Source organism: Lactuca sativa, chromosome 8 (assembly GCF_002870075.4).
Source record: "Lactuca sativa cultivar Salinas chromosome 8, Lsat_Salinas_v11, whole genome shotgun sequence".
Lineage (NCBI taxonomy): Eukaryota > Viridiplantae > Streptophyta > Magnoliopsida > Asterales > Asteraceae > Lactuca > Lactuca sativa.
Genome location: NC_056630.2, coordinates 128,954,052 through 128,971,445, shown reverse-complemented (window position 1 = coordinate 128,971,445; position 17,394 = coordinate 128,954,052). Strand labels below are relative to the sequence as shown.

At 38.3% G+C, this 17,394-nt stretch overlaps 1 non-coding gene across 1 annotated transcript; it reads right to left on the bottom strand.

Moving 5' to 3' along the window:
* Nucleotides 1–11,787: 11,787 nt before the first annotated feature.
* On the bottom strand, nt 11,788–11,894 carry LOC111917111 (small nucleolar RNA R71). The gene has a single exon (XR_002858790.1). It is a non-coding gene; the product is annotated as a small nucleolar RNA R71 (small nucleolar RNA).
* Between the last annotated feature and the right edge of the window lie 5,500 nt (nt 11,895–17,394).

Here is a 17,394-nt window from a genome sequence, read left to right as displayed (position 1 = left end):
ATAGCTTAAAATCGTCCAAGTCTATCTAAGGAATGAATTTGGATTGCTTTAAGAGAAGATTATCCAATTAGGGTTTAAGCTGTAACCCTTAAGGAGTCTACAAGGATAAATAGACCCTATGGCAAAGGGAAATCGACACTTGATTAAAAGTAGAGAATCCCTGGCCGAATTCCTCCCCTCTCCTCTCTCTCAAATCATCCTCTTTGCTATTTGGTGTTTGTAAGCCATTAGAGGAGTGACAATTGTGACTCTAGAGCTCCAAGACAACAAGATCAAACAAGAGATTCAAAGGTATGATTCTAGATCTGATTTAGTATTGTTCTTATTCCTAATTAGTCATTAGAAGTCTTGGATTCAAAGCATGTTTAATTAGAAAGCCTAGATCCGAGCATTAGGGTTTTGCATGCGCACATAGGAAAGTTCTTATGGCTAAAACCCATCAGTATGCTATGCTAGTCATGTGTTATATGTGATATGTTCAGGACTTCGGTCTGATGCCGAGGCAAGCCCGATGCAGATTATGTGATTATGTTATGTGTTTATGATATATGATATGTTATGTATGTGTCGGGGTGAGCCCGATGCCAGGGCAAGCCCAATGTCGGGGCGAGCCTGATGCCCTATGCGGTCGGATGCCGGGGTGAGCCCAATGCCGAACAGGAGTCCGATGCCGGATAAGCCGATTTTGGGATTCGTCCCGATGCAGTGGGAGTAGTCCCATAGTTATATTTATCTATGTTATGTTTTGTGTATGGTATGTGCTAGTTTGGGGAGACTCAATTAGCTTCGTGCTTACAATTTTAGTTTTGGTTTCAGGTGCTTTCGGTAGCAAGGGGAAGAGCCTGGGATAATCACATGGCAGACACCACCGTCATTAGCCTGAGATTTTCACTTTGATATTTTAGCACATGTTTTATCCAGTGGATTTTATTATGATGATTGAGATACATGATGCATGATTTTCTATTTTCACTCTGATATTTGTAACGCCTCGTTTCTGGTATGTGATTTTAATAAAGTAATTTTTATTTTCTTAAGGGGTACTCGACGAGTCTGTAGCCCGAATCGTCGAGTAGAGACGAGATGATCACACAAATTGAGTTGGCTACTCGACGTGTCCATACGTTGGGACTCGGCGAGTCCGCCTGTCTGGATGAAGCCCTAATTTTATGTCACACCCCGCTAAAGTGGAAACACGAGGCATGACAGTATAAAGGGTTTCATAGCAAAAGTTAAAAGAAAACACCAACCAGAGTATTAAAAATCATTACAAATTTACAATGAGTTTGAGCAACTTTTAAAAGAAATTACATTGAAAATAGAAATACAACAAATGCGAATGCTCCTAAAAGTGAAGTGTCCCTAAGTGCCACTTACTCGATGATTTCTAAAAAAGCATGTAAAACGAGCGTCAACTATAAAAATAGTTAGTGAGTACTCACATATAAACAAAATAATATTGGTTCCATGAATTGAAATCAAAGTTTTGATAAACGTTTCCAATAATAAAAGTATATTGTTAAAATGAGTAAATAGGTTTGTAAAACAAAATTCTTTGTCATCATGAGAGATAAAGTATGTTGCCCAAATGAGATTCAACGTTCATATTATCATGGAAGATAAAGTTCGTTACTCAAACGAGTAAACAAGTTTCATTGCTAAAATGAACAATCAATTTCGTTGCTACAAGGAGCAAACAATTTCATTGCTAAAACATGTATATAAGTTTCCAGTAATAAGAGTTCATTATTATAATGAGATACAGAGTTTATTGATATAATAAGTAACGAGTTTGTATGTGTATGAGCAAACAATGAGTTCTTAACCAAGCCTATGACTGAAGCCCTATCAAGATCTATGCTTATCGTTCCATAGATTATATGGTATCATGCACTCCAGCAATCGGGCGAGTGACGAGTTGTCAATTCCTAATAGCACTATCCAAAATGATCATTGGATCAAAGAGTTAATGGTTAGAGAAAAGTGTAAGGGAAGAGCCTTAAGTCGATAAGTTCTCATGTTCCGTGTTGCATACACATATATAGAGAGATATAACAATAAAATAGCAATCATGTTTGATACAAATCAATTTAAATACAACGAACAAATAATAGTTTTCCGGGACATGATTTTCCACCCCAAAACATAAAAACTGAAAAAAGGGGAGTGCGTGAATACTCACAATATGCAAAATATAGCAACCAAGTTTCATACGAGTCAAAATAAATACAACGAACATAAATAGTTTAGGACATACTTTTCCAACCCAAAACATTTAAAAACCGAAAATAGGGAAGTGGTGAATACTCACAATATGCATTGAGATGATGCAAATGGTGCCTTCAACTATGATCCACTTGTACCACTATCGATTCCTACACGATGTTACACACTAATGAGTCTTTAATAGAAAGCTAACACTAGTATAGTTACTACTACAATAGAATTATGCCAATAATGTGTGAAAATTTAATATTCTTAAGTTACAAACATTTTTCTGAAATTGTAAAATTTTATAATTCATGTGATTAAGATAATTTTGGATATTAATTTTCCAGAGTTTTGTAGTAACAATTGAGGGTATTTCAACGCATTTAAATGTGTTTTAAGCTCTTAAAAAGCCAAAATATTATAAAACAAGTTTCCAAAAATTCTCAAAATTTTCATTTTAATTATAAACACAGTATAGAGATTCCGTAAATTTTCCTTTGAATTTTTGATATGATTAACTATTTTTCCAAAATTATAAGCCTTGATAACAATATAAATTTGTGAAAAATAGAATCCAGATGATAAAAATTTCCAAACTTTTTATAAAACTGCCATTAGACATACTAAAGCTGAGAAAAATATAAAAATGGATTTCTGAACTATTTAACCCAATTTTATAATTTTTGAGTATTTATTCTAATAAAAATTGAAATAAATAGAAACCAGTTTCAAACATTTCCCACAATTTTTGTACTACTGTTACTAAACATTATTAAGCTGGGAAAAATATAAAAATGGAGTTCTAAACTGTTTAACCGAATTTTATGATTTTTGTTTATTTATTCTAATAAAATTCGAAATAAATAGAAAACAGTTTCCAAAATTTTCCAAAATTGCTTAACACTGTTATTACATATATAGAAGCTCTGAAAAATATAAAATATATTTTTCAATTAGTTTTGATATTTTTCTTTGTTTAATCCTCTTAAATAATGATTAATTGAAGAAGAATTATTAAATAGTTAGAGTAAATTACCAAAAAAAATTTAAAGATCATTTACAGTGTAAATAATCTGGGAAAAATCCCAAAGGTGGTTTTTATCTACTGGAATCTGATTTTGTGGATTTAAATGTATTTAATATTAGAAAATAGGAGAAAAATAGTATACTGAATATACAAATCATCAAATTTTTTTGTTCGAGTTCTAATATATGTTAAGGTCTTCTGGTAAATTTTAATAAATTTTGGATGAGTATAAATATTTTTCCTGTTTTTAGTCCATTATAAATACAAAAATCGGAGAAAAATAGGAATGCATTATGAAAAATTATGAAAATATTTTTTTACGTCTTTCACAGAGAGTATAATCTGCAAAAATTATTATATACCCTTTGAAAATATATTCTTCATGAACATATTTGAAAGGAGTTTTAGATATTATTTGGAAATATATTCTTCATGAACATATTTGAAAGCTTTTAACAACATACTTTGATGATCTAGCTTCTAAGCTTGAAGATGGTCACATGCATGCTTGTTTTAAGATCATTCATGAGTTTTAAATGTTCAAAATTCATTTTTGAAAGAAAACTTTGGATGCATGTGGTGATTTTCCACCAAAACGTGTAGAAAAGTGCATTTCCATGGTTTTGACTTAGGTTTAGGTCATGGATCTTCACCATTTTGTAACATGCAAAATGCTTTTGGTGAAAATCTACCACCATCATCATCAAAAGTGAAGTGAATGAACATTCACACAAATTTTCTAAGAGAATGGTGTAGAAGAACAAGGAAATGCAAGAAAATCCATGAAACATGAAGGAAAATGAAAGGAAATCGTGTTCTACCTTAATGAACACCACTAGATGATGAAGATTTGGGTATCTTGAGTGTTCTTGGACTTATTTTCTGGAGAAATTTCGTGGGTATAGAGAGAGAGGAAGAGAGAAAATGGAGTGGTGAAGATAGAGAGAAATGAGAGAGAAAGTGGAGTGTGAGAGAGAAAGAAGTGATTATGTCTTTTGGGAAGAGGGGAGGTGTCTTGGGAAGAGGGTGGACGGTTTTGAGAGTATTATGCCCTCCTTCCCTTTTAATTTTATACAAAAAAATCATTTCTTTTATAAAAATATCAAACTTTTTATACAATATACACCCTAACCAAGTTTTTGCTCATGAAACCTTGATTTTTGACTTATAAATTAAGGGTAATTGTTATTGACTTAAATTTTATTTTCCTTAAATGCGTTTTCATAATTTTAATTATTATAAGATCATATTATAAGTTTCATAATTATTTTTATAGAAATTTTAATGTTAAAGTTTATAAATTTAGGTTTTTAGGGCATTTAGGGTTTTTGAGTTTTGTAAATATTTGGATGTCAAAATCAATAAAATCTTTTAGACTTCAAATTATTTTTGTGTTTCATAACCCTTATTCAAATTAGAAATAATGTCTCTAATTTATTTTTATCTGTTTATTGGCATTCTATGTAATGATTTCGAGATTCAAGCGAAATTGAGGAATCAAGTATACTAGTCCTAGTCTTCAACTTTGACTTAAGTTTCTATGAGACTTTGACCTAATTTCTACTTCTAGGTCAAGTGCATGATGTGTGTATATGATTCATGAAAAGGTGTTCGAGCCAAAGAGTGATCCGAATATGGATAGTCTCTACAGTTAAGTAGTTGTAAAATTCACATAACCATGTGAAATCTAAGTACACCATCCTTCGATTCTACTTGTTTCTGAGTTTCTAGTAGGTTATAACTTAGCTTCTAGTTACTAAGTCTAGTATGTGTCATGCATATATGTGCAATTAAGTTTAGTTAAATCTAGAACCGACTCGAATTTTGACGGTTGTTACATTTTAAGGGTTTGCACCCTATTTAAACGCATTAATGCGCCCCAACCTCGCCCCCATCACCCTCAGAGCATTTCTTACCAAACCCTAGCCCCCTTAAAGAGTGTGTGAGTGATTGTTACCTTGTGAAGGAACTTTTGGAGCAAGTAGAAGAAGGAGAAGGTTGAAGAGTTCGCGGAAGAGGAAGTAGATCTAGAACCCACTCATTTGTGGTCATCTTTTCTGGTAATAAAGTCTCCACCTTGCTTATTGATCTAGTAGATCTTGTTTGTCCTCAAATTGTTGCTTTTAAGCCCAAAAACACCAAATCTTTGGTGATAAAGCCTTATGACCGGGTTATACTTCAGATCTGGACCCTCATTGCAATCTAGAAGTGTAAAGTTTTAGTTGTGGTCGTGATTGAGGTCCCTCTTGAGCTTTGAACCGAATTAAGAGCTTAGATTTGGCATTTGAAGCCTTTAAAGATATGCATGCAAGTAAAGTTTTCAACTTTATGTGATAAGCATGCCCTAGAATGGGAAAAGGACTGAATGGAATTGGCGAGTCGCAAGGTTGACTCGGTGAGTCATATGAAGATAGCCGTGGACTCAACGAGTTGGATGAACAATTCGGCGAGTCCGATGAAGATTGCCTTAGACTCAACGAGTTGTTCATACAACTCGATGAGTTGTTCATACAACTCGGCGAGTCGGATGAGTTTTCCCGATTAAAGTAGAGTTTGAGTGAAATAGCTTCATTCCTTCTTAGTTACATGTAAAGTTAGCAACTTTATGTGTTTAGATAGTTCCAGGAGCTTAGATCTACGAGTTAGATTCTCTTGAATGGATTAGAATCGATTATATGGAATATGCACGCTAGGACTCGACGAGTCAAGTCGCGAGTCCCCCGTCTTTCTTCGATTTGCGAATTCAAGGTGAATCAGTGAGTGGGAAGGGGACTCGGTGAGTTAAAGTCAGAGATAGTAATGGAGGGACTCGGCGATTCTGCGCCCTGACTCGGCGAGTCCGGTCAAATGGAAGTTGACTTTGACCAGGGAGTTGACTTTGACAAGGGCTAGAGTAGTCATTTTACCCTGAGGGCATTTATAAGTACCTAATCTAGTGTTTTTGGGATTTGTAGTCGGGCTGTTCCGAAGCAGCAGTCAACCATTTTTAGAGTTAGCATCTCAGTAACCAGCATTACGAGGTCAGTTTCCTTCCAGTAGGAACGGGTCTACGACCATAATGCCGACCCGTTGTTAGCAGTAGTTCCGGACCCAAGTCCGATGCAGTAGATAGAGTGCTTGATGTTTTTGTGATTCAAGCATGTTTTGTGTTATGTGTTCCGGACTCCAATTCGATGCAGTATGTAGTATATGTGTTCAAGCTAGTTGATATGTTTATGCTATGTTATGTGTAGTCAGTTCCGGACTTCGGTCCGATGCAGGGGACAAGGCATCAGTTAGTTCTGGACTTCAGTCCGATGAAGTTAGTTCCGGACCTCGATCCGATGCAGCTTCTGGACTTCGGTCCGATGCAGAGGGAAAGGCCCTAGTTAGTTTCCAGACTTCGGTCCGATGCAGTTTCCGGACTTCGATCCGACGTAGTTTCCGGACTTCAGTCCGATGCAGTGGGTAAGGCCCAATATGTGCTTTATATGTTATTGTATGGTATGTGGTGGTTTGGGTCTGCTCACTAAGCTTCGTTCTTACAATTTTTAGTTTTGGATTCAGGTACTTCCGCTAACAAAGGGAAGAGCTCGGGATGATGGCATTGCACACACCACAGCTTCAACTTTTTATCCTAGGAGTTTATTTCAGATACTATGATATGTTGATACAGTTCTTTGTCATGACACATCTATTATAACTTTTTGAGATTTGTGACGTACGGTTTCATTATATATTATGGATGATTGTTAGCTTTTAGTACTATTTAAACAAAATTTTTTGGGTTGTTTCAATATTTTAGCACATGTTTTATCCAGTGGATTTTATTATGATGATTGAGATACATGATACATGATTTTCTATTTTCACTTTGTTTGATATATGGGTTTTATAAGAATGTAAACGAAAATTTTTGGGTCGTGTTTTATGGGTGTTACAAGTTGGTATTAGAGCCTTGGTTTGAGGGATTTAGGCACAATTACGAGTGTGTCTGAACTCAAACTAAGGAAGTGGTATAAAGTTTTCAAAAGAAATGAATTTTTGGAAAGAAAAGAACTTTGAAAAGAGAAAAAGGGCGTGGTGCATGCAATCAGCTGAGCACAAGTAAGTACTCCCAAATTACCCATACAATTTTATGTTATGTTATGATTATCAGCTTTATTAGAACAACATGCTATATTAGGACTAAGGATCTTGGAAGGATGCCCTTATGTGCTTGTTATATGTGTTTCAACCCTATGAGAACTGCATGCTAGTACAAAATTGTCAGTATGATAGCCAGAGTAGTATATGCCTGATTATTTGTAGTTAATGCTTGAATGCTACTTGCTTTGTGCTTTTAGGAGTCTTAGTTACCTTTTACTAACTAGTAAATGAATATGTTATGTTACATATTGGGAGGATTAAATAATTTTAGAAGGTTAGGTCTAGCTCTATTGCGCAGCTCTTGTCTGAGTCTAACCGTTATAGGGTAGGATCTCTCATTCGAAGAATTATCTAGTCTTAGTGATATGTAATAGTATTCACGAGCTACTTAGAGGAGGTAGTAGTGAATTCTTATGCAGCTAATAGCAGAGGGTGGGTTAGTGATTATCTTTGGATGAGCCTAGGAAGGGTTTAGTATGAGATCAACGGTAGTAGTGGAAGGGACTTGGTGGAGTCGAGGCAATCCTTGAGGAAAGTATGGATAGATGTGGAAGGTAGTATGGGCCCGTACTACTGAAAGCAGAAGATCCATACTCAAATCAAGGATGGATGAGATAAGACCAGGGAACTTGTAGTGTATGAGATCCCTCGAGTTAAGTTAAGTATGCTGACACTGTTATATTGTTTTTTTTTTCAAAATGGTGGTTTTACGCCCTAGAACAGCAGTCGATAGTTCAGGAGCTGGAGAAGGATTAGGTGCAGGAACTGGAGCCGAACACCTTTATGAGCAGACCAGGGAGTTTCTCTCCTCAAAGATCACTCGCATTAAACATGAGCAGACCCCGGTGATCTTTGGTTCGATCAAGGAGGGTATTCTGGAGCTTATGGGTGAGAGATTGGGTGCTTTCCGTACATAGGTGGCGACCATGATGGGATCGCACACACTCACCTTTAGGGAGTTCAGAGCATGTGGGGCTCCTGATTATCATGGGACTCGGGACCCCATCGTGAGTACCAGATGGTTCGTTGATGTAGCCAATGCATTCCGCACTAGTAGATGTCCCGAGGGGGACATGGTCAGATTAGGATCGTGTCTTCTGAAGGACAGGCACAGGACTGGTGAGAGGAGGTAAGGAGAGCTATTGGAGATGATACGGTTTTGGATGCGATGACCTGGGTTGGTTTCACGACCAGGTTCAAGGCTGAGTTCGCACCTGTCATTGAGGTACAACAGCTTGCTAGGGAGTTCCAGGATCTCCAGCAGACGACAGAGACGATGGCGGAGATTACTGCCAAGTTTATGGAGAGGACCGAGGAGATGAAAAAGGCCCGTTACCATGAGATGTCGAGGAGTGACATTAGACAGTTTGTGACCTGCTCCAGCTACATGACGCTGGAGGACATGATTGATAGGGCGAGAGAGAGAGAGAGAGAGAGAGAGAGAGAGTTGGATTTAGAGATGGAGAGTTGGGGCTGCTACAAGGGGGCGTGCAAAGCGGGGAGTTGGGTCTGCTACAAGTGCGGTCGAACTGGTCGCATGAGCCGAGACTGCACTACTACTACCAGCACCACACCAACTTCATACCTGATTTGCTTTCAGTGCAATCAGAGGGGACACAAGCAGTCCTAGTGTCGGAGCTTAGCAGCAACAGGGAAGGTGGTAGCACCTTCTCCTGCCACCTTGAGGATTACCAATGGCCGTCTATGCCGGGCTGAGTCACCTACGGCGCGGAGCAGGGCTTTTCAGCTTACTCTAGAGGAGGCACGAGCAGCTCCTGATGTGGTTACGGGTAGGTATATTTTCTTGTTTATGTACTCTATATTGTTTATTTCTCATGGTTATGTGTTTGTATATAGGGTCGTTCTTAGTGAACGACATTTCAGCTATGGTATTGTTCGATTCGGGGGCCACCCGATCGTTTGTGTCGCTCGCACTCAGCAAGCGGTTTAGAAAAGCTCCAGGGGAACTTGATTGCCCACTCGACATTGAGATAGCTGATGACAGGACCGTCAGGGTCACGAGAGTTCATAGAGGATGTTCACTGCGGTTATTTGATGAGCGGTGTTCTCAGTAAATCTGGTTCCTATTCCCCTGCGATGGAATAAGCTTAAAGTAGTTATGGATTGGATGAGTGATAGTGCCATATTTATACCTATTTTTAGGCAATATTTAAGTACATTTTTATTAATAAGTTGGTAATTTGTTTAGAATAATGGTACTTATGAGCTTAAATGTTATTTGCAGCAAAAAAGAAGACATTTTAAAGAAAAGAGACTAAAAGCGTTAAAAAAATAAACTTTGGGAATTAAAAGATTAAAAGAGAAGAAAAATCTGGAAAAAGCGTTCTCACGTTGTGGGAACTTGAAGATTCACGATGTGAGAGTTGGTTCTAGAAGATATGTACGCGGGTGAAGGAATCCTTGACGCGCACGGTTATCTGAAACCCACGATGTGAATATCTTATTATTCACGACGTGAATTTGTGAAAATCAGCAACTATATAAATCCTTGACCATTATGAATAGAGAGAACTTTTGGCAAGAGAAAGGAGTTCCAGAAGGCGATTTTGAGCAGAGAAAAGTTCTAGGAAGAAGCTTTCAACACCAAAAGATTGAAGGTCCATATTTAGCTTACTTAATTGACAATTAGGAACATGTTTCATATCACTTTAATTTGTGTTAGTGTGTTAGTTGCTATTATGAGCAGCTGAATCTAGCTACTCTTGTTTAGCTAGATGAAGCTTTTAACTTATGAATAGCTCAATTTTATGGATTTATTTTTGTTGGTAAAATTGCTTGTGTTTGATTTGTTTTACCTAGCATGCTTGTGATTGTTTCTGTAATTGCTTGATTGCATGTTCTATGTAGCTTAGTGACCATTAACTGCATGAACTTGTTTACCTAATGATTTAGTGAACATTGAATTGTTAGAGCTAGGATTGACCAATCTTAGTTAGTAATTAGAGTAAATAAGCTTAGCTGTGCTAGAGAACGTGTATTGTGACTATAATTGCGTTTATATAACAAATCTTACATAGCATATTTACATTCATAATTAGTTCTGTGTTTAATTGTGTGTGAACATACATAGTTTGACATGAATTAGTTAATTATTGGTAAAGTTAGGACTAAATTACTAATACAATTAAAACCAACGTAATAATCCATAATCATTAGCTAGCCATAAGGAAGAAGTGGATTCAAAATAGACAAGAGTGTGTTCTTACATATTGAATTTGAGTTAAGTTTGTCTGGTCTTGTAAAATCAGATAAAACCCCCTTTTAAACTTGTTAATAATTAGGTTAATTTAATAGTAAGTAAATTAATTAGTAACACCATTCCCTGTGATCGACACCCGACTTACCCAAGCTATACTGTAATCCGACTAGGTACACTGCCTATAAGTGCAAAGTTAGTTTAAGTTTGTTAGGTTATAAATGTTAAAATTAGTGGGTACTTTTGTGCACATCAAGTTTTTGGAGCCGTTGATGGGGAACGACTTAGTTTATTAGTTTATTTAGTTGCATTAGATTAATCGACCCTTTTTGTGGAATAAAATCTGCAAAAAGTTAATTAGTAATTTATTTTTTATTTTTGTTTATTAGCTTAGTTGGTTAGCATATAACAATTTTTTTTTCTGTTTCTGTCACAGAATTCACGACGTGAGTTTTATAAATTCACGACGTGAAAACTGCGATTTTTAGTTTTTTTAGTATTTTCTTATTTTAGTTCAGTTTTACGTTTTTAGTTTAGCAAGTTGCAGGAGTTCATGACCAGAGGCTCAAACACACCCTTGGTGCCACCACTTGAAGATCCCGAGTCTGCAGTTCACAAGAAAAAGACGCCCTTACAAGAATTAAAGTCAGCTTTTTTAAGGAAGTCGGGAAAGAAGACTGGAGAGTCACGTTCATCCGCGAGGCACACGAGGAATTTTGAGCACTTGGATCAAATACCCATCCAAACCGAATCCAAATACGATACCGAGCCGGAATTTGAAGAACATACGAGCGAACCCGAGAACGAGCCAAGGAACAAGATGGAAGCAATTGAAGAGATGTCGATGGGAGTTTACAAGAAGCGGATCCGAGAAGATGTGGGTCCCGGTTTAGTCCAACCCGTAATACCTGCCACTGCCACATTTGAGTTGAAGGGGCACATCTTGAGTGTACGGAAGGATATCCCATTTTTGGGGAACGATCATGAGGATGCTTTTAAGCATCTAGATGAAGTCAACGACATTGCGTATTACTTCAATGTCCCAAATGTCAACAGAAACACCATCTTGCTTAAGATGCTTCCCATCACTTTCAAAGGAGCTGCTAAGGAGTGGTTAAAGTCACTTCCATCGGGTACAATTACCACTTGGGCACAAATGCGTGAGCAATTACTAGACCAGTTTTTCCCGCCATCCAAGATAGCCAAACTCAAGAAGGCAATAGCCAACTTTGAGCAATAGCCGGGGGATTCATTATACGAAGCATGGGAGCGGTACAAGGGCTTGCTCAGAAATTGCCCTCAGCATGATCTAAATGTGCAACAAGAGATGTCGATCTTCTATGATGGGGTCAACGTTATGAAGAGACAACTCCTTGACTCTCAAGGACCTTTGACAAAAAAAAATCCATGGGAGGTTAAGGAGCTGATTGAAGAATTCGCGAAGCACTCTCGCGAATACCACAACCCTAGGCAAGATGGAAACAAAGGCGGTGGAGGGGCCCAAACTGAAGAAATAGCAGCTGTAATGGCTATGTTGAATAATTTGGATCGAAGGATAACACGAATGGAGCAGTCAATACATGCCATAAGAGTGGGTTACGAGAGATGTAGTGGTCCACACTTGACCAAGGACTGGAATTTAGATGAGTTTGGGAACAAAAAAGCTCAAGTGGGGATAATTTTGATGATGACTGGAGGAAACCAAAGAAGAAGTGGCTACCATATGAAGAGTATAAGAAGCAAAAAGAAGAGAAGTATAGGCAGACAGGTCGAGGCTTCTATCAAAAGGAGCAGCCACCAGCCGAGAAGAAACCCGTTTTAGAGACTATGTTGATGAAGTTTATGGAAGCTTCGGAAAAGAGACACGATGCCACTGATTCTACTATTATGGAACAACAAACTTTAATAAAGAATCAGCAAGCCTCCATCCGTAATCTTGAAGTTCAAGTTGGTCAACTAGCCACTCTAGTTCATGAGAAGTTATCCCCGAAAAATACCGAAACAAAAACCCAATCTCATGTAATGGTCATAGACACTGAAGAAGAAGCCATATCTGAGTTCTTGGAGGCATTGGAAGAAGAACCATAGCAGCCCGATCCAAAGCAGAAGAAGACCAAGCTCGAAAATCATGAAGCTGCTGAATTCCAAAATTCACGACGTGAACCATATAAGTTCACGATGTGGGCCCGTCATGAACAGAAAAATTTTGTAATTGGTTCGGTTTATCAGCCGCCTTTGCCTTTTCCTTCCCAAGCTACCCTTAGTCCACTGGAAAGAGAGCATAGAGAGTTTGTCAAGCATGTGAAGGGGATCCCGATTAATACTCCCTTTGTCGAGTCCTTATCCAAAATTCTCGAGCATCAGAAAATACTGCAAGATTTGATAGACACTCGCAAGCAATTAAAGAAGCATTCTAAGGTGGTTATAAGTGAACAGAGCTCAAAAGCTGTATTGGGAGAGACACTGAAGAAGATGGGAGATCCTGGACGCCTCACTCTTCCGTGTGAATTTGGCAACAAAATGAAGGTTAATGCTTTAGCCGATTCTAGGGCTAGCATTAATTTGATGCCTTATTCATTTTATCAGAAGTTAGAAATTCAGAAGATGAAGGCTACAAGAGTGACTATTCACATGGCGAACCGTTCAGTGACACAACCCCGGGGCATCGTGGAGGATATTTTGGTGAAAATTGGAAAATTTGTTTTTCCAATAGATTTTGTAGTTTTGGATATGAAGGAAGATCTCGATGTTCCAATTATTCTTGGCTGTCCATTGCTTAACACTGCTAGAGCTTTGGTTGATATTCGCGACTCTAAGCTCACCTTGAGGGTTGGTGATGAAAAAGAAGTTTTTGGGATAGAAGATGGCTTTCCAAAGGAACATGTTCAAGAAGAGGTGCTCACAATCAATAAAGATAATGAACTAGAAGAACTGGAAAACCTTAGGAAGAAGAAATCAAGGCAGTTCATCAAGTCAAAAGAACAAAACCAAGAGCATTTGTTCCATTTTTGGTTGAAGTCATAGCTTACAAGAGTCCACCTTCTTCGGTGAGCAAAGAAGATTATGAGATGACAAGTGATGAAGAGGAGATCACTTCAAGAGTGAAAAAGCCGGTAGTGAAAGAGGAGGAGGATGCTATGGAGTGCAAGGAAGAAACTAAAGGGACCAAACGCAAGCTTGAAGAAGAGGTCAAAACTAAATAAGAGAATTCAAAGAAGGCATACAAAAGGCGAGTTCAAGCTTACAAGAGGCGATTCAAGGAACAAAAGATCCTAGTGGTGGATTCTTCCGAGGACTCAATGTAGGAGGCACGGAGTCCAGCTTAAGACTCCAGAAAAAAGAAGCGCTTCTCGTGTGGCAACCCGAGTTTGGTTTGCAAATTTTTTTTCTTTTTCTTTTTGCATTTTAGTTTTAAAAACTTAGATCATGTCATCCAACTCTATTAGAAAGCACTGGATGTAGGGACCTTAAAATGGAAGTAGTAATAATTGAGAACTTATTTTAAAGTCAAAATTGATATTTTTTCTTCCAGACTTTTATTCACGACGTGAAGTTTATCAATTTACAACGTGAATAGTGAATGAACCGGGATAGATACTCCATGAGATAGTTTAGCCCATTAGACTAACAAGCCCAAGATCAGTCGGTGAGTACATGGCCCAATTTTAGCCCAGATGCAATTCACGACGTGAATCATTCAGAATTCACGACGTGAATTTTTGAAAACACGGGACCAAAGAATAAAGCCCTAGAAACCAGTAAACCCTCATTTCTTTATTCTTCATGAAGTGGAAGCGAAAATTGGTCCCCCCCTTGGTCCCCATTGTTGCGATTTTAGCCGACAAATCTACACATTTTTTTGTGCTTGCATACTACCTCCATCAAAGGTAACAATTTCTAATTATTAACCTTCATTTATCTTTAATAGTTGAAATTAGGGATAGGGTTTGTTCATATGTTAAATTGTATGAAATAGCTCTAAGATTCGTAAATTACCCTTGGAATGTAGTTGATTAATGGTTGAAAATGCTATAGGAGTAAACCCTAAGCACTATCATGGCCGATTCATACAGAATCCAGAACGAATTTTCGAACCTGTCTACGAATTCACAACGTGACTTCTTATGAACTCACGACGTGAATACTGAACTGAGAATTTTCTTTGTTTCCTTTATGTCTAAATTGTGGATTATTGTTTTGGCTGTGGGTTTTCCTTGTTTTTGCAGGAATGGCTCCAAGAAGAGAGATTCCAGCTGGAGTTGCGGGTTTGCACCCGTTTTACAATTTTCCCGCAACGATGTCCCGAGATGTCTTGACCCGTTGGAACAACAGATTGGGGTGGCTCTACAACAGAGAAATCGCAGTTGCTCCAACATTCAATTGGACACAGTTGAGGGAAGTAGGGCTCGTAGACCGGGCGGGCCCATTTTTGACAAAGTTATTTATTGGAGATGGGTATTCATTTACCTGTTCTGGTTGGCATAATCTGTTTCGGGTACAAGAGCGGGTCTACAAGGAATTTTGTGTTGAGTTTTTCTCAACGGTGACATTTCAGGAAACTGTTCAAGATCCACATTGGCCACAGGCGTTGGCATTTCGTTTGGGGGGTGAGTACCAGGAGTGCAGCCTGGTTGAATTTGCTTGGAGAGTCGGACTATATGATCGACAGGAGGCTATGACTCCCGAGTTTGGCATGTTTTTGAGTGCGGCTGCTAGAGGTTATGCAGAGGGTGTCACGGGGTATTCTTTCTGGCATAGTATTGCATCCAGAATATTTAATTCCAGAGTGTCTCCCGAGAGCAGTGTTCGGTCCCCGATCCATCGCTTACTCCATCGGTTCATCACATTTTCCATCAACCATAAGAGGCATGGAGACAAAGTGACTAAACATAATTTATTCTTCTTATGGTGCATCTTACAGCCTGGTGTCTGTTGCAACATCCCGTATTTTCTAGCCCATTTTCTGGCTGGGTCTGCCGCGAGTTCGCGCCCTGGGAGCCCCATTTGTGGAGGGCACTTGGTTACACGTTTGGCCCGCTCGTATCATTTGGTTGTTCCTGATATTACTAGATCCATGACGTGTGTGGACGAGCATGATTTTGGCATGGGGTATTTGGAAACTATGCGGGTGGTCAGAAATTTTGGGTCGCATTAGGGCATAGTACCGTCAGATGGTGAGGGTGCTGATGATGATGATCAGCCGGCCAACCAACCTGCGCCAGAACCGAGACCGAGGCGCAGGAACGTGAGAGGAAGGGGAGATCGTGGGCAGCTAATACACCCACCTGCTTCCATGGTTGGTATGCCTTTTGGGAGTGGTATGGCTGGTTACTTTGACCAGTTATCGTTGAGTGTCAATTAGATAAGTGGCACTATGGAGAATGTTGTCCGACATCTTGGGGTGGACCAGCTGCCTCATTTAGGGTATCATTACCCAATTTGCCCACAATGGTCGGAGTTTGGTGGATGCGGAGGTGATGGAGTTGGAACCAGTGGAGCACATGATGATGATGAGGATGATTGATTGATTGTAATTCGTTTTTTTTATTTTGTTTGGTTTAGTTTGTTTTTATTTTTATGGGATTGTAAGAACTATTTTGAATATTATGTTACTTTTATTCTTCATTGTTGGTTGTTTCTCAAAAATTGCTAGGAGCGCCTAGAGAGGATAGCGAGGTATAAGTGCGTACGTCTTTAGCCGGGAGTGTTTAAAGCCGAGAGTCGAGACCCATATTTTCAAAATAAGTGTGGGGTGAGTCAAGAGAGTGGAGAGTCAGCGAAAGAGTCAAAAACTGATGAATTTAGAAGAGTCTTAATACATTAAGACATTAGTAGAAGATTTTGCAATATTTTTCTGCTTGCACAGTTTTCACGACGTGAACTTTTCTTATTCACGTCGTGAGTCAGTTATCAGGAGGTTCTCAAAATACGCGTAATTACGATCTCACGTCGTGAATTGTCTCAAACTCACGTCGTGAATATGAGATTTTTACAAGTTTAAGGCCCTTGAGATTTTAGTCTTCCATGGGTTGATGCTATTCTTCTTGTCATTATTCTCAAGATTATTTTGGCTCATTTTTTCCACCATACAATGTGGCGTATGCTTTCCCACATTGGTCATTCTACTTTTGAAGATTTACACCACGTCTGAATACAATTGAAGGCTCGATTTCATGTTTTGCCGGTACATTCCTTATTTCGCGAGTTCCAGATCCAAGTTTCTATTTTCGGAGTCCATATTCAAGATGCACGTTTTCCACACTTTTGGAGATGTTTACGCCACTATCCCAGGGGAGTCTGTTCCTTTTTCTCCTTTTTTTTAATTTTGATTTATTTTATGCATACAATGAGGGCATTGTATGAAATAAGTGTGGGGTAGGGCAGAAAAAGTAAATTGCTAGATAATGATAGAATTTGTTAGTAAAAATTTAAAATTTGAAAATTGAAATTTTTAATAATTGAACATGGTAATAATAATTTGAACTGTAGTTGCTAGTGTTATGTGGGATGATCCGATAAAAGTGCAAATGTTTAGTTGAGCCAATAAACGTTATAGTGCATTTGTGGCCTCCCTTATTTTAGTGAAATCATGGAACAAAAACATAACCCTGTTTGGTTTGAGGGATGCAATATGTTTAGCAACCTAAACTTGAAATGTACCCAGGAAAATTATTATCATTAACCAATAAAGGTTGAGGTTGAGCGCCTCTACTTAAGCATGTAGGTTTTGAGTGAAAAAAGTGAGGTACATGTAATGTAAAAAAGAAAAAAAAGAGAGAATTGCAAGAAAAGTTTGAAGAATTTTGGAGCA